This window comes from Procambarus clarkii, chromosome 7 (assembly GCF_040958095.1).
Source record: "Procambarus clarkii isolate CNS0578487 chromosome 7, FALCON_Pclarkii_2.0, whole genome shotgun sequence".
NCBI classification, from domain to species: Eukaryota; Metazoa; Arthropoda; class Malacostraca; order Decapoda; family Cambaridae; genus Procambarus; species Procambarus clarkii.
Genome location: NC_091156.1, coordinates 19672702 through 19693156, shown reverse-complemented (window position 1 = coordinate 19693156; position 20455 = coordinate 19672702). Strand labels below are relative to the sequence as shown.

Here is a 20455-nt window from a genome sequence, read left to right as displayed (position 1 = left end):
TGTCATCTGCCGCCTCACTCACAAATACATTCACACTCCCTCAAACACGCTTTACAGTTCAGTAATATTTTGTCACAACACAAGAGTGTAATCTGCCTGTTGTTGTCTGACACATTCACCGTGTAACTTAACCTCTTGGCACTCCTCACCCAGTACCTCTACTACCGCTCACCCAGTACCACCACTACCGCTCACCCAGTACCACCACTACCGCTCACCCAGTACCTCCACTACCGCTCACCCAGTACCTCCACTACCGCTCACCCAGTACCACCACTACCGCTCACCCAGTACCTCCACTACCGCTCACCCAGTACCACCACTACCACTCACCCAGTACCACAACCACCACTCACCCAGTACCACCACTACCGCTCACCCAGTACCACCACTACCGCTCACCCAGTACCTCCACCACCGCTCACCCAGTACCTCCACCACCACTCACCCAGTGCCTCCACCACCGCTCACCCAGTGCCTCCACCACCACTCACCCAGTGCCTCCACCACCACTCACCCAGTGCCTCCACCACCACTCACCCAGTGCCTCCACCACCACTCACCCAGTGCCTCCACCACCACTCACCCAGTGCCTCCACCACCACTCACCCAGTGCCTCCACCACCACTCACCCAGTGCCTCCACCACCACTCACCCAGTGCCTCCACCACCACTCGCCCAGTGCCTCCACCACCACTCGCCCAGTGCCTCCACCACCACTCGCCCAGTGCCTCCACCACCACTCGCCCAGTGCCTCCACCACCACTCGCCCAGTACCTCCATCACCACTCACCCAGTACCTCCACCACCACTCACCCAGTACCTCCACCACCACTCACCCAGTACCTCCACCACCACTCACCCAGTACCTCCACCACCACTCACCCAGTACCTCCACCACCACTCACCCAGTACCTCCACCACCACTCACCCAGTACCTCCACCACCACTCACCCAGTACCTCCACCACCACTCACCCAGTACCTCCACCACCACTCACCCAGTACCTCCACCACCACTCACCCAGTACCTCCACCACCACTCACTCAGTACCACCACCACCACTCACCCAGTACCACCACCGCCACTCACCCAGTACCACCACCGCCACTCACCCAGTACCACCACCGCCACTCACCCAGTACCACCACCGCCACTCACCCAGTACCACCACCGCCGCTCACCCAGTACCACCACCGCCGCTCACCCAGTACCACCACCACCGCTCACCCAGTACCACCACCACCGCTCACCCAGTACCACCACCACCGCTCACCCAGTACCACCACCACCGCTCACCCAGTACCACCACCACCGCTCACCCAGTACCACCACCACCGCTCACCCAGTACCACCACCACCGCTCACCCAGTACCACCACCACCGCTCACCCAGTACCACCACCACCGCTCACCCAGTACCACCACCACCGCTCACCCAGTACCACCACCACCGCTCACCCAGTACCACCACCACCGCTCACCCAGTACCACCACCACCGCTCACCCAGTACCACCACCACCGCTCACCCAGTACCACCACCACCGCTCACCCAGTACCACCACCACCGCTCACCCAGTACCACCACCACCGCTCACCCAGTACCACCACCACCGCTCACCCAGTACCACCACCACCGCTCACCCAGTACCACCACCACCGCTCACCCAGTACCACCACCACCGCTCACCCAGTACCACCACCACCGCTCACCCAGTACCACCACCACCGCTCACCCAGTACCACCACCACCGCTCACCCAGTACCACCACCACCGCTCACCCGGTACCACCACCACCGCTCACCCGGTACCACCACCACCGCTCACCCGGTACCACCACCACCGCTCACCCGGTACCACCACCACCGCTCACCCGGTACCACCACCACCGCTCACCCGGTACCACCACCACCGCTCACCCGGTACCACCACCACCGCTCACCCGGTACCACCACCACCGCTCACCCGGTACCACCACCACCGCTCACCCGGTACCACCACCACCGCTCACCCGGTACCACCACCACCGCTCACCCGGTACCACCACCACCGCTCACCCGGTACCACCACCACCGCTCACCCGGTACCACCACCACCGCTCACCCGGTACCACCACCACCGCTCACCCGGTACCACCACCACCGCTCACCCGGTACCACCACCACCGCTCACCCGGTACCACCACCACCGCTCACCCGGTACCACCACCACCGCTCACCCAGTACCACCACCACCGCTCACCCAGTACCACCACCACCGCTCACCCAGTACCACCACCACCGCTCACCCAGTACCACCACCACCGCTCACCCAGTACCTCCACCACCGCTCACCCAGTACCTCCACCACCGCTCACCCAGTACCTCCACCACCACTCGCCCAGTACCTCCACCACCACTCGCCCAGTACCACCTCCACCCCTCGCCCAGTGCCTCCACCACCCCTCGACCAGTGCCTCCACTCTACACCTAGGTCAGGCGGCTGGCTACAGAAAGTGTAGATGCAGGAACAAAAACGGAGGAGGAAGCTGGGAGACGGACTAATGCCTTCTGATCCGCCGGGAAGGAAGGAAGGAAGGACAGAGTCCTGGTATACGGTTTTGGCAGACATGGGTGAGGTAGCCCCGAGGTAAAGCAAAAGAGCTGCTGCTCTCTCAGGCAGGGAGGCAGAAGGAGAGCGGGTGAGAGGAGGGTGGCTGGGGAGCCCTTCTGAGCTCTCCCTTCGGCGGTAGGGAGGGCTCTGGAGGAACGTGGGACCGAAATTTTAAGGGCTCACAATAGATAAAGAAGAGCGAAGAGCTTCAGAAGCGACGTAAAAACGATACACTGAGGAAGGAGCGGCGGAAACCCTGGCCGTTGACACCTGAGGTCTGCCCTTGGTTTGCAAAGGAGCGGGAGAAGGGGAGCTTGGAGGTGTCGGGGTTCATGGTATGAACCCGGAGTGCAACGACACCAACAATCCCAGATGTGCAGGAAGGATATGATTGGCGGCAAGTTGAAAGCAAGGACCAACCAACGGGTGACCTGATGTCATGTCATTGAGAAGGGCAGCGACATTGGCTCGAGATGCGACACTTATCCCGTCCATCATCACGGCAGGACGCACCAAGGTTTGCTTCAGAATTTGTGCAGAAATTCGCAGACGCTCACCAAATCGAGCCATATAAAGAGCAGAAGACCTCTGAGAAGACGTAAGGATGAACCTGGTGAACCTTTGGGAGGTGAATTACGTCGGATAGTGAAGGATTAGTAGAGTTGCAGCTTGACTTTGGCTAACAATCTTAGACCGTTATTGACTGTCAAGAGTGGCTGTGAGATCCATCCAGTGCGGAGAGCTTTGTAGAGCTACTTAACCTACATATAGATGAATGAAACAGTGAGCAAGTTGTGGAGTTCTTTCACCCTGATGCCTCTGTTCTCCTAGCAGTAAATAAATATCTGGGAGTTAGACAGCTGCTACGAGTTGCTTCCTGGGGGGGGGGGTGCAACAAAAAGGAGGCCTGGTCGAGGACCGGGCCGCGGGGACGCTAAGCCCTGAAATAATCTTAAGATAACCTCAAGATAAGATTATAGTAATTGCCTTTTAACTCTAATAAACTGGAATAGGCAAATAATAAAATAATTCATTGAAACATTAGCAGTCAAAATAATTATAAAAAACACCTAATATCGATACTCAGAACAAAACTAACTCAACGTATAGATAAAGTATTCTAGGCAGCTTTTTTTAATTATCATTAATTTTGTTAAATTATAATGCTCAGTTTGTCACTCAGGACAATGTTTATAATGCATTACAGTAGTGCACTAATTAATGTAATTAATTACACCAATGTAATTAATTAGTGCATTACTTTAAAGTACCCCCTCCCTGTCCAGCTCGTTGCTGCCGTGAGGGGGGCTTGGTGGGCGGCTGCCGGAGTGTGAGGCTCCTTGGGGCGGTCCCCTGTCCTTTTGTAGCCTTGTGCTCCTGTTGCTGTCCTCACAAATTTTGCTGGACGCCTTTTCCTTTTGTTTCGTTTTTCTCCCCCCCCCCACCTCCTCTTCTTTCTCGTTGTTATTTCCTGCTGACCTTGTGCCTGTTTTGATCATTCTTTTGTTTTGACGTCCAGGTGTTTGAGGAGGCATACTCTTGCACCCGTAGAACTGTAGTACCCAACGTCTCGATCGAGGGGACCCTTTTATTGTCAATCCCCCTTTCATCACTGAACCCGATCTCGACGGACTGACGGTTCTTAAGGTTTTGTTTGTGGGGCGTATACTCACGACGCACACTCACGACGCACCCCTAGGAGGCCCCGGCATGATCGGCGGTAGCTTTTTGTTGGGTGTCCTGCCTCTAATTGTGGCTCCATGGTGGGTGTGGGGGCACATTCGTGAATGGAAGTGTTTCTTTTCGTATTTGTCTATGAATGTTCCTCTTATACCCTCTCAGGCTCGTGGGGTGGGTGACCAAGCCCCCGAGTCAGACTGTATTGGAAGACCGGGCTCTGTAGCCCCCAGCTGCGTTGGGCCCCGACCTTGCTCCTCCTTTGACCCTCCTGACTAGTTCCCTCGGCTCCCCTCCCTTCTCTGTGGTTGGGTCGAGCCACGAGCCCCCAGTGGTGACCACCTCGTCCCCTGGCACGGCTCAGTGTCTCGTTGTGACTACTGTGCCTTTTAATCCCTCTCTCTGGGGGTTCTCAACGCCGTCCGTGCCACGGCTGCACTCGCTCGATTCCTTCTCGTACTGATGCGTATCAAGCCTTGTTTGGTTCCGCTTCGTGGGCCAAATACTTTTATCTCCTCCCTCTTGATTCTATGCCTCCTGACGATTTCTCCCTCCATAGGCATCTTGTTGATTCCGTAGGTGCCTCTGTTACCTTCAACCCCACCCGTCTCGTTACACATGTCGTTGCTGCTCCTTCTCAGGATGCAGCTTCCCGCTTGGCTGCCTTATCCTGCCTTGGCGAGACCCCTGTTCGGTCTCAAAGAACGCTCGGTTGAATGCCAGTGTTGGCACTATTCTTCTCCCGCCCCATGTTGCGACCGGTGTTTGGAATCTGCAGGACTGCCACGATGATATTCGGCATATCCTCGAAGCCCAAGGGCATTCTGTCCTCCAGATAAACACGTTTACTCGTTCCCCTCGTGGTCGTCGCCGTCAACCCCCTTCAGGTTGTGAAGATTACCTTTGATGGTAGGACCCTTCCGCCCTCTGTCATTCTTGCTGGTGCCAGGTGCTCCGTCCAGGAGTACATTCCCTCTCCTCGGCTCTGTAATAAGTGCTGGAGGTTTAGGCATGTGGGTGCCCTCCGATGCTCCAATACTCTCTCTCTCTGTCCCATGTGGGGACGAAGGTCACTCTAAGTCAGAGTGCACTTCTCTCCAGACTTGCTGCCTCAATTGCATGAGGCCCACCCTACCTTCTTCCCCCACCCGTGTGTACACTACAAACTTGAGGCAGCCGTCCTCACCTTGAAGCACCGGGAACGTTTGTCTTTTCCTGAGACGAGGCGCCAAGTTCGCTGTCTCCCACCTTTTGCTGGCGTCTCTTATGCTCGCGTGTTGCGCTCTTCCTCTCCTCGTTCTTCCCACCTTCCTCAGTCTCACAACCGTTTCCAGGCCTTGGACACAGTCACGCCCACCACCACCACCTCTGTTCGTTTAGGTTCTATCCCGAAGGGTCATCCCCTCATGGTTCTCTGTTTGGAGTTCCCCCCTTTTTTCTACCCAGTCTGTCATGTCTCCTGTGTTGTCTTCCTCGTCTCCCTCCGATCCTCCTTCCTATCCTTCTCCTCCGTCTCTTAGCTCTCCACGCCACCTGTCTGTGCGGGCTGATGTCCATCACTTTCCCAGCGGTCATTGTGTTTGCTCTCGTTCTTCTTCTCCTGTTGAGATGCTTGAATCTGTTGCCCAGTACGTTGGTGCCGGGACGCCTGTCTCTTTGAGTCAGAAGCGAAAGCCTGGCTCATTTCCTTCCTCCTCCCCAGCGGGTAAGAAGGCTTCACTTTCTTCCTCGTCCCCTACCTCTGACTCTCTCACTCCATCCCCTCTCGTTTCGGTGGTCACGCCCCCTGTTCCTGCTACTGAGGTTTCTTTGGACCCCACTTCCCTCTCAGTTGCAGCCCTTACTGAGGTGCGTTCCCCGGTTCTGCCCCCCCAACCCTCTTGCTGTCCTTGACCCTCGGTTGTCTCCTCCTCCACTGGACCCTGCTCGTCCCCCTCTGGTCTGTACTCCCGCTCCCTTCCCTCCATCCTTACTCAGTTTACCCATACCCCCTAACCCTGACTTCGCAGACCCTGATCCTGCGCTTCTTTGACGTGCTGTGTTCCCTTTTAACCTTTCTTCATTGTTCTATGTTGCTGTCCTTTCTCTTTTTGCCAATGTGTATTCTTCAATGGAATCTTCGTGGTTATTACGCCAATTTCCATGAATTCCAACTTCTGATTTTACAGTTTTGCCCCTTTGTGTTTGTCGCCAGGAGCCGATGCTTGGTGCTCGTCCTGGTCGCTTCCGTGGCTATTCCTTTCTCTTCCCCCCCCAGCAAAAGCTGGGGGGGGGGAGAACTCTTCTGCTCTCTTGATTCGTTCTGATGTTCTCTTCGTCCCCCCCTGCGTATTCAGTCATCTCTCCACTGTTCTGCTTCACGTGTTTTTGTGCATAAATGGTACACAGTTTGTTCCATTTATCTCCCCCCAAATGTCCCGCTTTCTCTTCCCGATCTTAAACACCTTCTTTACTCCTTGCCAGAGCCTGTGCTCCTGCTGGGTGATTTCAATTGTCGACACACCCTCTGGGGTGTTGTTCTGACAAACACCCGGGGCCGACTTCTCGAACCGTTCATCCTTTCTTCTTCCCTGTCTCTTCTGAATTATGGTGAACCTATTCGTTTGGACTCTCGGACTCGCACCCTTTCCTGTCTTGATCTTTCTCTCTGCTCGTCGTCTCTTTACTAGGATTTCACGTGGCGGGTTCTTGATGACCTCCATGGCAGGATCATTTCCCCATCCTTGTTACCTTTTTCTCTTTTCACCCTCCCCTCTCCTTCCCTTGGTGACAGTTTGCTAAGGCAGACTGGAACTTATTTACCCTCCGTGCTGCTCTCTCCGACCTCTCCATTCTGCCTCTCCCTTGCAATCTCCTCCTTTTTCATGACATCATCTTCGACGCTGCCCTCCGCTCTATTCCTCCTTCTTCCTCTCGGGGAACGCGGAAGTGTGTTTCCTGGTGGAATGTGGACTGTGCTCGGGCTGTCAGCTGTAAGCTGCAGCCTGGAAGAGACACCGCCACCGGCAGACGGCTGATTCTTTTCTTTTGTTTCGGAAACCACTGTTTCCATCCAGTGGTTGTTGATTCAACATTGGCTGTTTCTTATTTCCAGTAAATTTAAGTCAGTTGAGTTTTACTGGGTTCCCAGCCATATTGGTTTCTCTTTAAATGAGCGTGTGGACGCTGCCGCTAGGGAAGCTGTCCGCGCTTGTCCCATCTCCCGTAAAGGTATCCCTTATTCCGACTTTTACCCAGTTATTCATTCCTCCATCCTTACCCGTTGGCAGGATTGTTGGTCTCCTGTTACTGGTAACAAACTGCGTACTCTTAAGAGTAGTGTGTCCTCATGGCCGTCCTCCTACCACCGTAACCAGCGATGGGAAGCGGCTCTGGCGAGGCTGTGTATTGGCCATACACGCTTAACTCAGACACTTAATGGAGCGCCGCCCTGCTCCTTATTGACCTAATTGTATTGTCCCTCTTACAGTCGTGCATATCATTGTTGCATGTTCTGACTTCCAGGACGAGCATGTGTCTTGCTTTCCGACCATCTCTCACGGTCAATTGTCCCTCGATTAAATTCTTGGTGAATCGGATACTTTTGATATCGTTCGCCTTATGCGTTTCTTTTCTCGTATTGACATCCTTGGTGATATTTAGCGTCCTCTGATTATTCCGCACATTTGATGGTGCTACATTGCCTTCCCGGTTTGGTGCCTCTTCTTTTGATAATTACTTATATAAACTATTTGTCACTTCCACTGTTAATTTATTTACCGATGATATCCAACAAATATACTGAATCTGATTCTTGATAACTGATATACACTGTAGATCATGTATGTGGGGCAAAGGCTAAGCTATAGAGAGGTTGCAGCAGATGTCACAAGGAAGCGTACACCTTAGAGAATGTTTGTCACACCAGACAACGGTCAAGAGGAATTCCAGGGAGCTGTATACCCACAGTGGTTCTATTGTGTGAACAACAACTTGAACCTGAGTAAGTTTACCAGAGTACACAGTATCCTAGCCTCTCCCAGTCATTATCAGAATACACAGTATCCTAGCCTCCCCCAGTCATTACCAGAGTACACAGTATCCTAGCCTCCCCCAGTCATTACCAGAATACATAGTATCCTAGCCTCCCCCAGTCATTACCAGAGTACACAGTATCCTAGCGTTCCCCAGTCATTACCAGAGTACACAGTATCCTAGCCTTCCCCAGTCATTACCAGAATACATAGTATCCTAGCGTTCCCCAGTCATTACCAGAGTACACAGTATCCTAGCCTCCCCCAGTCATTATCAGAGTACACAGTATCCTAGCCTCCCCCAGTCATTACCAGAGTACACAGTATCCTAGCCTCTCCCAGTCATTACCAGAGTACACAGTATCCTAGCCTTCCCCAGTCATTTGACAAGTGCACTGAGTGCGTTGTACGTGCGGAGTTGAGAGTTTATACAGTGGGCGCTGAGAGAACAAACTATACTGAAAGACGATGCTCTGGAGTATAGTTATTGGCTGGGTGCGGGACCGGGTCGTCCACCTCCCGGGGCTCGTGCGGCACAGGCTCTGCTTCAGGAGGCTGGGGTCGTTCTTGCCCTTGATGGGGTGGTTCTTCTCCGGGATAACTAAATTGTTGACCTCATTAATGGTGGCAGGCAACATGTTCCGTTCATCTGGAACCATGACCCAATATGTGCCTACAAGCAGGCGATGAGTCACAATAACGTGGCTAAAGTGTGTCGTCCCTTCACCTTCTAGTGTGTGGTCTGGTCAATATGTGCCTACAACCCTTTTAAATTAAAGTTTGTCCAATGTATACAACTGTTACGAGTTCTGTTTTGAACTGAGTGTTTCAAGGCTTCAGTCAGATTTCTGTGGAGCTGAAGGAGCTCCACCAGTTATATAATATTTTCTCCCCCCAAAATGAGGGACACTTAGCACTAACAACAAACCAGGAACACCACGATTCTCCGACTACACTTATATGTAACTTCACCACTCTGCAGTGGCTGACGGCTTAGCAGTCGTTAGTTTGAGTTTTGCTGGTACGTCATAGGCTCATGATGGTCAAGTAGGCTTGTGGCGTCGTGGCCTTGCCACTGATCCCAGAGGAGTCTGATACGGGTAACATGTTCTCTAAATGCCTTTGTGTTGGCTGGGGCAGAGTTTGCCAGCAGGTATATCCCTGGAAACACAAACCGAAACTGTCTCTATTTTCCGCTTGTTACAATTTGTAATAAAGTTGTTAAATCTTGGCTTAACGTGTTTATGACGTATTAGAACGTTGTTACAACTTGCTATATTGGTTGTTATAACAGGAGGTGTTAAAACTTGTTCGAACGTTGTACCAACGTCGTTGTTTCGGTTTGTGTTTGGCGGGAGTTCCTAAGATGGCCGCTTTTGTTTACGGTATATAAATGTGCAAATTTACGGACATGACTGATGATCGTATTATCAGACATCATAAATATTAATAATGGACATTAAAGTGATCAATACAGAGCCCTGAGGCACCCCGCTAGTCTCCCACTCTGGTGGGACCACATGGATGCCACCGCCTCTTGCCTGTCTTGCAACTATGCTGAATTAAATTTAGCACATCGTCTCAAATACCTCTCATGCATAATGATGTATATTGATAGCCTTCCTGTGGTGAAGATAACATCATAATTCCTACTGCTGTCTGTCTACTGCTTGAAATAAGTTTGTAAGAAAGATAACATAATATGTGAGACTTACACGCTGCAACCTTTCAGGGGCTTATCAGTGTTGGGAGCTCCTACAATGCACATCTGCCATCAGAATATGTGTGTTCTGTCAATGATAAAACTGCATAGACTCGGGGCCTGATACATTGTATCTCCCTCCACCTTGGTTGCAAGAGAAGCATAACTTAATATTTTAACAGAAAATTATGATCCTCTGGAGCAAATGCTGAATTAGACAGATTTCGAGGCTTTTGTTGTCACATTTGTATTGATTCCCTTGTTGAATGTCCTGACTTCCAGGACGAGTGTGTGTCTTGCTTTCCGACCGTCCCTCGCGGTCACTTGTCTCTCGATAGAATTCTTGGTGAATCGGATACTTTTGATATCGTTCGCCTTAAGCGTTTTTGTTCTCGTATTGGCATCCTTGGTGATATTTAGCGCCCTCTGATTATTTCACACTTTGACGGTGCTACACAGCCTTCCCGGTTTGGTGCCTTCTTTTGATAATTACTTACTTACTTACTTACTTACCTTGTATTGATTCCATGTTGCGCGTGAGACAACATTTGTTGCCCTTCAGTACTGTTTCTCTGTTGTGCCTGAGGCAACCCTCTGTATTATTTCTGTTGTGATTGAGACGACCCCCTGTTGTCCCTGTATTGCCCACAGTTAGTCTGTTGTGCGCACAAAAGCTTCTGTTATTCCTCTGTACTGCTCCTGTGTTGTTCATGCACCAGCTCGTGTCAATTTTCTGAACTAATTCTCCGTCTTGTTAGAGACGAGCTCTGGAGAAAACAAAAATTAGTTTTATAATTTTTTTATCGCAGCTAATACTTAAATGCAGCTAATACATTGAGAACCCACCAGACGTGTTGCTGGTCGACTGGTCCAGCATCCGTGCCTCTCAACCTGTAGGTCAGTCCAGGCATAAAAACACGAACAAGTTTAGGTGAAGGTTTTTACAAGTCAAGGTCGCTCCGACACAATTTGCTTTACAAGTCAAGGTCGCTCCGACACAATTTGCTTTACAAGTCAAGGTCGCTCCGACACAATTTGCTTTCAAAGTCAAGGGCGTTTAAAAGAATTTTTCCACTACAAGCTCAGGTCGTTCATCGAATGTATCATTCGATTGTAATTACTATCCTATGAATCCTCACAATCCCAATGTACCTTCTTGTATATATATAAATACATACATACAACTTTAGAACACTTTCCCACCAGGAGACTCGAACCCTCGCCAGCACAGAAGCCTTCCAGCAACTGGCATAACATACATAAATAAATAATAATAAAAAAATAGCCTACAATATTCTAATAGATCTATTTTCCAAAATAGGTGAAGGTCGCCCAACCTGATTTATCATCTGGAGTAAGAAATGGTTATTTAAATGCTGTTCTAGAATTTAGAGTTAACTGGAAACAAATTATTTATTTCTCTGCGGGAGGAAGATGCTGTTGGCAAGGTTAGTAGTTGGGGGGAAAGTTGTTTTATTGTTTTTTAGATTCAACTACTCGGAACCAAAGGTTTCAAGTAGCACGGGCTATGGTGAGCCCGTAGTGGACTTACCTGGCACAGGAGCGGGGCAAGTAGCACGGGCTATGGTGAGCCCGTAGTGGACTTACCTGGCACAGGAGCGGGGCAAGTAGCACGGGCTATGGTGAGCCCGTAGTGGACTTACCTGGCACAGGAGCGGGGCAAGTAGCACGGGCTAAGGTGAGCCCGTAGTGGACTTACCTGGCACAGGAGCGGTATGGAGAGAGCGCGCCAATCTGTAACGACTATATAGCACTGGGAAGGGGTCAGGCTAAGGATTTGGGATGGGACGGTGGAAAGGAATGGTGCCCCAACCACTTGATTGGTCGGAGATTGAACGCCGACCTGTGCGAAGTGAGACCGTTGCTCTACCGTCCAGTCCAAAGTGGTTGGGCACCTTTGACCCCAGTGTACCTAAAACTTTACTGTACTCTTCATACGCTAAATTAAAATCTGATTAGAATTAGCAAAAGTATAACTATAGAATTAAAACTATCCATAGGAAAGGAAAATGTGGAAAACATAAACGCGGTGAGTTTGGTTAATAAATTTGTACAACAAATTAAATGGATATTGTACGACAAATATGTTGGATATTGTACGATAAATATGTTGGATATTGTACGACACAGTAGAAACTGAGGTGGATATCGTACGAGCTATTCTCCAAGCTTGTATCTTCGTCTTGTCCAGGGGTCAGATTCACGAAAGCACTTACGCAAACACTTACGAACCTGTACATCTTTTCTCAATCTTTGGCGGCTTTGTTTACAATTATTAAACAGTTAATGAGCTCCGAAGCACCAGGAGGCTGTTTATAACAATAACAACAGTTGATTGGGAAGTTTTCACGCTTGTAAACTGTTTAATAAATGTAACCAAAGCCGTCAAAGATTGAGGAAAGATGTACACGTTCGTAAGTGTCTGCGTAAGTGCTTTCATGAATCTGGCCCCAGAGCTCTTTCCTCAGGGTTGGACTCCCTGGTCTTAGGAGTTGATATCAATGGAATGTGTATGGGATCTGTCGAACGGTGATGCCTCAAGAATCCTTGCTCAGGAGTGTGTCTCGGAAATGTATCTCAGAATCTAGGATAAGGAGTATCTCGGAGTCCTCTCTCAGGAGTGTGAGAGTCAAGTCTCAGGAGTGTGTCTGAGGAGAGTGTGAGACAAGTGTCAGGAGAGTGTGAGAGAGAGAGAGACAAGTGTCAGGAGAGTGTGAGAGAGAGAGAGAGACAAGTCTCGGGAGAGAGTCTCGGGAGAGAGAGACAAGTCTCGGGAGTGTGTCTCGGGAGAGTGTGAGAGACAAGTATCAGGAGAGTGTGAGAGACAAGTGTCAGGAGGTACCCCCCCAAAAGACAGGAGAAAGGAGCCTTCCTCTCCCAACACAATAACCTTCCTTCCCTCAGTGTCTCGACGTCTTCTACCTTCGCTCAAGTGAGGTAAAGCTCCTCACTGCGCTTCTCAACACTACATGCTCTCACCTCACGCTCATACCACAATTCTAAATAAGATTGTATTACTGAAAATATATATATAAATATCGTTGACGTGCTTAATACGTTACTGCTATTTCTTGTAATTGTGTTGGGGGATCGAACTGTGTTGGAAGTGCTTGAAGTGAGATGAAAGTTGCAGGTGTGTGAGGATCCCAGCTTGGCAGGCGGGAAGGGGGGGGGGGGGGGCAAGCCAGGTATATAAGCGTGACTCTCGCGTCAAACTGCATCAGTCGCTATCTTATCTTCTGAGCAAACTCGTCCCTGTGGACCGTGAGACGAGCTGCGTCTGGTAGACCCACCCACGAGCCACGCCCACTACACGCCCCTGGACACACGCCCCTGGACACACGCCCCTGGACAGTGAACACCAGGATAAACAGTGTCGCCTTGAAGGGATATATCTATATATACACCTAGAGGTATGCCTTGCTTCTCTGTGTATATACACTGACAGTTTAGACAAGTCCCGGCCAGTGTCGAGGACTAAGGTACACTGGTTGGTGGGTCAGTATACCACTGTGGCGGCCTCAACACCGCTTGAGAGGTCAATAGTGCCGCTCTAGTGAGAGCCTCAAACCCCACCATAAGAGGTGGTGGTTGTTGTAGATACAGCTACTGGGAGCAAAAAGTTCCAAGTAGCACGGGCTATAGTGAGCCCGTAGTGGACTTACCTGGCACAGGAGCGGGGCTGCAACTCTGAACAGAGGCTGCGTTAATGTATCTATCTTGTTATGCGTCTATTGGGATTGCTTACATGTGTGTCTTTAGTTGTGTATCTTCGGGTTTCATATACTTTTGGTAAATATGTGATATGAATTTTGAAGGAAATGCTTCCTTAATGCACCGGCATATAATGGCAAGAGGAATAATGTTGAGCTTGTCACAGCTTAGAGCCCCGTGTCTGAGAGCTTAGAGCCCCGTGTCTGTGAGAGCTTAGAGCCCCGTGTCTGTGAGAGCTTAGAGCCCCGTGTCTGTGAGAGCTTAGAGCCCCGTGTCTGTGAGAGCTTAGAGCCCCGTGTCTGTGAGAGCTTAGAGCCCCGTGTCTGTGAGAGCTTAGAGCCCCGTGTCTGTGACAGCTTAGAGCCCCGTGTCTGTGAGAGCTTAGAGCCCCGTGTCTGTGAGAGCTTAGAGCCCCGTGTCTGTGAGAGCTTAGAGCCCCGTGTCTGTGAGAGCTTAGAGCCCCGTGTCTGTGAGAGCTTAGAGCCCCGTGTCTGTGACAGCTTAGAGCCCCGTGTCTGTGACAGCTTAGAGCCCCGTGTCTGTGACAGCTTAGAGCCCCGTGTCTGTGAGAGCTTAGAGCCCCGTGTCTGTGACAGCTTAGAGCCCCGTGTCTGTGAGAGCTTAGAGCCCCGTGTCTGTGAGAGCTTAGAGCCCCGTGTCTGTGAGAGCTTAGAGCCCCGTGTCTGTGAGAGCTTAGAGCCCCGTGTCTGTGAGAGCTTAGAGCCCCGGGTCTGTGAGAGCTTAGAGCCCCGGGTCTGTGAGAGCTTAGAGCCCCGGGTCTGTGACAGCTTAGAGCCCCGTGTCTGTGACAGCTTAGAGCCCCGTGTCTGTGAGAGCTTAGAGCCCCGTGTCTGTGAGAGCTTAGAGCCCCGTGTCTGTGAGAGCTTAGAGCCCCGTGTCTGTGAGAGCTTAGAGCCCCGTGTCTGTGAGAGCTTAGAGCCCCGGGTCTGTGAGAGCTTAGAGCCCCGGGTCTGTGAGAGCTTAGAGCCCCGGGTCTGTGACAGCTTAGAGCCCCGGGTCTGTGACAGCTTAGAGCCCCGGGTCTGTGACAGCTTAGAGCCCCGGGTCTGTGACAGCTTAGAGCCCCGTGTCTGTGAGAGCTTAGAGCCCCGTGTCTGTGAGAGCTTAGAGCCCCGTGTCTGTGAGAGCTTAGAGCCCCGTGTCTGTGAGAGCTTAGAGCCCCGTGTCTGTGAGAGCTTAGAGCCCCGTGTCTGTGAGAGCTTAGAGCCCCGTGTCTGTGAGAGCTTAGAGCCCCGTGTCTGTGAGAGCTTAGAGCCCCGTGTCTGTGAGAGCTTAGAGCCCCGTGTCTGTGAGAGCTTAGAGCCCCGTGTCTGTGAGAGCTTAGAGCCCCGGGTCTGTGAGAGCTTAGAGCCCCGGGTCTGTGAGAGCTTAGAGCCCCGGGTCTGTGAGAGCTTAGAGCCCCGGGTCTGTGAGAGCTTAGAGCCCCGGGTCTGTGAGAGCTTAGAGCCCCGGGTCTGTGAGAGCTTAGAGCCCCGGGTCTGTGAGAGCTTAGAGCCCCGGGTCTGAGAGAGCTTAGAGCCCCGGGTCTGAGAGAGCTTAGAGCCCCGGGTCTGTGAGAGCTTAGAGCCCCGGGTCTGTGAGAGCTTAGAGCCCCGGGTCTGTGAGAGCTTAGAGCCCCGGGTCTGTGAGAGCTTAGAGCCCCGGGTCTGTGAGAGCTTAGAGCCCCGGGTCTGTGAGAGCTTAGAGCCCCGGGTCTGTGAGAGCTTAGAGCCCCGGGTCTGTGACAGCTTAGAGCCCCGGGTCTGTGACAGCTTAGAGCCCCGGGTCTGTGACAGCTTAGAGCCCCGGGTCTGTGACAGCTTAGAGCCCCGTGTCCGTGACAGCTTAGAGCCCCGGGTCTGTGTTGTGGGAGTCATGTTGTTTGACTCACACACTTGGATCCTAGTCAGTACACCAGGACCCCACACCTCAGTACACCAGGACCCCACACCTCAGTACACCAGGACCCACACCTCAGTACACCAGGACCCACACCCCAGTACACCAGGACCCACACCCCAGTACACCAGGACCCACACCCCAGTACACCAGGACCCACACCCCAGTACACCAGGACCCACACCCCAGTACACCAGGACCCCACACCCCAGTACACCAGGACCCACACCTCAGTACACCAGGACCCACACCTCAGTACACCAGGACCCACACCTCAGTACACCAGGACCCACACCTCAGTACACCAGGACCCACACCTCAGTACACCAGGACCCACACCTCAGTACACCAGGACCCACACCCCAGTACACCAGGACCCACACCCCAGTACACCAGGACCCACACCCCAGTACACCAGGACCCACACCCCAGTACACCAGGACCCACACCCCAGTACACCAGGACCCACACCCCAGTACACCAGGACCCACACCCCAGTACACCAGGACCCACACCCCAGTACACCAGGACCCACACCCCAGTACACCAGGACCCACACCCCAGTACACCAGGACCCACACCCCAGTACACCAGGACCCACACCCCAGTACACCAGGACCCACACCCCAGTACACCAGGACCCACACCCCAGTACACCAGGACCCACACCCCAGTACACCAGGACCCACACCCCAGTACACCAGGACCCACACCCCAGTACACCAGGACCCACACCCCAGTACACCAGGACCCACACCCCAGTACACCAGGACCCACACCCCAGTACACCAGGACCCACACCCCAGTACACCAGGACCCACACCCCAGTACACCAGGACCCACACCCCAGTACACCAGGACCCACACGTCAGTACACCAGGACCCACACCCCAGTACACCAGGACCCACACCCCAGTACACCAGGACCCACACCCCAGTACACCAGGACCCACACCCCAGTACACCAGGACCCACACCCCAGTACACCAGGACCCACACCCCAGTACACTAGGACCCACACCCCAGTACACTAGGACCCACACCCCAGTACACTAGGACCCACACCCCAGTACACTAGGACCCACACCCCAGTACACTAGGACCCACACCCCAGTACACCAGGACCCACACCCCAGTACACCAGGACCCACACCCCAGTACACCAGGACCCACACCCCAGTACACCAGGACCCACACCCCAGTACACCGGGACCCACACCTCAGTACACCGGGACTCGCACCTCAGTACACCGGGACCCACACCCCAGTACACTAGGACCCACACCCCAGTACACTAGGACCCACACCTAAGTACACCAGGACCCACACCTGAGTACACCAGGACCCCACACCTCAGTACACCAGGACCCCACACCTCAGTACACCAGGACCCCACACCTCAGTACACCAGGACCCACACCCCAGTACACCAGGACCCCACACCTCAGTACACCAGGACCCCACACCTCAGTACACCAGGACCCCACACCTCAGTACACCAGGACCCCACACCTCAGTACACCAGGACCCCACACCTCAGTACACCAGGACCCCACACCTCAGTACACCAGGACCGCACACCTCAGTACACCAGGACCCCACACCTCAGTACACCAGGACCCCACACCTGAGTACACCAGGACCGCACACTTCAGTACACCAGGACCCACACCCCAGTACACCAGGACCCCACACCTGAGTACACCAGGACCGCACACCTCAGTACACCAGGACCCCACACCTCAGTACACCAGGACCCACACACCTCAGTACACCAGGACCCACACACCAGTACACCAGGACCCACACCTCAGTACACCAGGACCCACACACCAGTACACCAGGACCCACACACCTCAGTACACCAGGACCCACACCTCAGTACACCAGGACCCACACCTCAGTACACCAGGACCCCACACCCCAGTACACCAGGACCCACACACCAGTACACCAGGACCCACATACCTCAGTACACCAGGACCCACACCTCAGTACACCAGGACCCACACACCTCAGTACACCAGGACCCACACCTCAGTACACCAGGACCCACACCCCAGTACACCAGGACCCCACACCCCAGTACACCAGGACCCACACCCCAGTACACCAGGACCCCACACCCCAGTACACCAGGACCCCACACCTCAGCGATGGCCTCTTTCATTCAGACTTAAAGATGAAAAGTAAGTTAAGGCAAGAGACAAATTACTGAATAAATATAATTACTTCAGAAACATTGGAGACTTCAATGCCTTGGAGGTAGTAATCTTCACTTATACAAAACTATTAATTCTTCTGGGGTATGATATTATGGGATATTTTGGAGAGTATTATCATACATTTGAAGGTGACCCTCTAGAGGTGTGGTGGATCCCCTCTAGAGGTGCGATGGCCCTCTAGAGGTGAGGTAACCCCTCTAGAGGTGTGGTGACCCCTCTAGAAGTGTGGTGGCCCCTCTAGAAGTGTGGTGGCCCCTCTAGAGGTGTGGTGGCCCCTCTAGAGGTGTGGTGGCCCCTCTAGAGGTGTGGTGGCCCCCTCTAGAGGTGTGGTGGCCCCCTCTAGAGGTGTGGTGGCCCCCTCTAGAGGTGTGGTGGCCCCCTCTAGAGGTGTGGTGGCCCCCTCTAGAGGTGTGGTGGCCCCCTCTAGAGGTGTGGTGGCCCCCTCTAGAGGTGTGGTGGCCCCCTCTAGAGGTGTGGTGGCCCCTCTAGAGGTGTGGTGGCCCCTCTAGAGGTGTGGTGACCCCTCTAGAGGTGCGGTGACCCCTCTAGAGGTGCGGTGACCCCCCCTCTAGAGGCGCGGTGACCCCGCTCTAGAGGCGCAGTGACCCCCCGTCTAGTGGCGCGGTGACCCCCCCCTCTAGAGGCGCGGTGACCCCCCTCTAGAGGCGCGGTGACGCCCCCTCTAGAGGCGCGGTGACGCCCCCTCTAGAGGCGCGGTGACGCCCCCTCCGGAGGCGCGGTGACCCCTCCAGATACGGCTGGGACACGACTGAAAATGCACAAGAAGTGTCAAGTCTGGTTGAATGATAAGGTACATGTTTAAGATTCTTTCTTGGAGTGTAGCGAGCACTAAGGACCTCTCTCTCTCACCCTTACTGGCCTCCACACTCGTCCTCCTGCATGCTAATCCCCCAGGACTAGGTCATGCATCTTGCCTAACTAGGCCGTGCAACTTAGCACACTTGACTACAGTGCTCAGCACTCTAGATACACACTTAAGTGCTTTGGGACACTCACCTTGATAGTCTTCCCCTCTCACCTCGTACTGTTACCTTCCTCTCTACTGCTACACTCCTAAGTAATCGAGGTCACACCTCAGTACTCTATTACACATCTCAGTACTCAACTGCACATCCCAGTACTCAACTGCACATCCCAGTACTCAACTGCACATCCCAGTACTCAACTGCACATCCCAGTACTCAACTGCACATCCCAGTACTCAACTGCACATTCCAGTACTCAACTGCACATTCCAGTACTCAACTACAACTCCCAGTACTCAACTACACATTCCAGTAGTCGACTACACATCCCAGTAGTCGACTACACATTCCAGTACTCAACTGCACATCCCAGTACTCAACTGCACATCCCAGTACTCAACTGCACATCCCAGTACTCAACTGCACATCCCAGTACTCAACTGCACATCCCAGTACTCAACTGCACATTCCAGTACTCAACTACACATTCCAGTACTCAACTACACATTCCAGTGCTCAACTACACATTCCAGTGCTCAACTACACATTCCAGTACTCAACTACACATTCCAGTACTCAACTACACATTCCAGTACTCAACTACACATTCCAGTACTCAACTACACATTCCAGTACTCAACTACACATTCCAGTACTCAACTGCACATTCCAGTACTCAACTGCACATTCCAGTACTCAACTGCACATTCCAGTACTCAACTGCACATTCCAGTACTCAACTGCACATTCCAGTACTCAACTGCACATTCCAGTACTCAACTGCACATCCCAGTACTCAACTGCACATCCCAGTACTCAACTGCACATCCCAGTACTCAACTGCACATCCCAGTACTCAACTGCACATCCCAGTACTCAACTACACACCCCAGTACTCAACTACACACCCCAGTACTCAACTACACACCCCAGTACTCAACTACACACCCCAGTACTCAACTACACACCCCAGTACTCAACTACACACCCCAGTACTCAACTACGCATTCCAGTACTCAACTACACATCCCAGTACTCAACTACACATCCCAGTACTCAACTACACATCCCAGTACTCAACTACACATCCCAGTACTCAACTACACATCCCAGTACTCAACAACACATCCCAGTACTCAACTACACACCCCAGTACTCAACTACACACCCCAGTACTCAACTACACATCCCAGTACTCAACTACACATTCCAATACTCAACAACACATCTCAGTACTCAACAACACATCCCAGTACTCAACAACACATCCCAGTACTCAACAACACATCCCAGTACTCAACAACACATCCCAGTACTCAACTACACCTCCCAGTACTCAACAACACATCCCAGTACTCAACAACACATCCCAGTACTCAACAACACATCCCAGTACTCAACAACACATCCCAGTACTCAACAACACATCCCAGTACTCAACTACACATCCCAGTACTCAACTACACCTCCCAGTACTCAACTGCCTCAGAGGCTCCAGAGTCACACCTCATAACTCCAACACCAGAACGCATCAACACCTCAAAAAGTGTCCAGTACCACAGATAATAATAATAATAATTATAATAATGTTTATTCAGGTGAAAGTACATAGAAAATAAGTTACA

At 52.5% G+C, this 20455-nt stretch overlaps 1 protein-coding gene across 2 annotated transcripts in view; it reads left to right on the top strand.

The window, feature by feature from the left end:
* The window catches only part of LOC138349561 (uncharacterized), a 64149-nt gene that overhangs the window by 20550 nt on the left and 23144 nt on the right, over window positions 1-20455 (top strand). The window contains exon 1 of one of the 2 annotated variants that reach the window (XM_069313858.1): window positions 13327-13419. The exons of the other annotated variant lie outside the window; for it this stretch is intronic. The gene's annotated coding sequence lies outside the window, so the exon portion shown is untranslated. Of the gene's footprint in view, window positions 1-13326; window positions 13420-20455 lie in introns of those variants that run through there. 2 annotated transcript variants of the gene reach the window in all.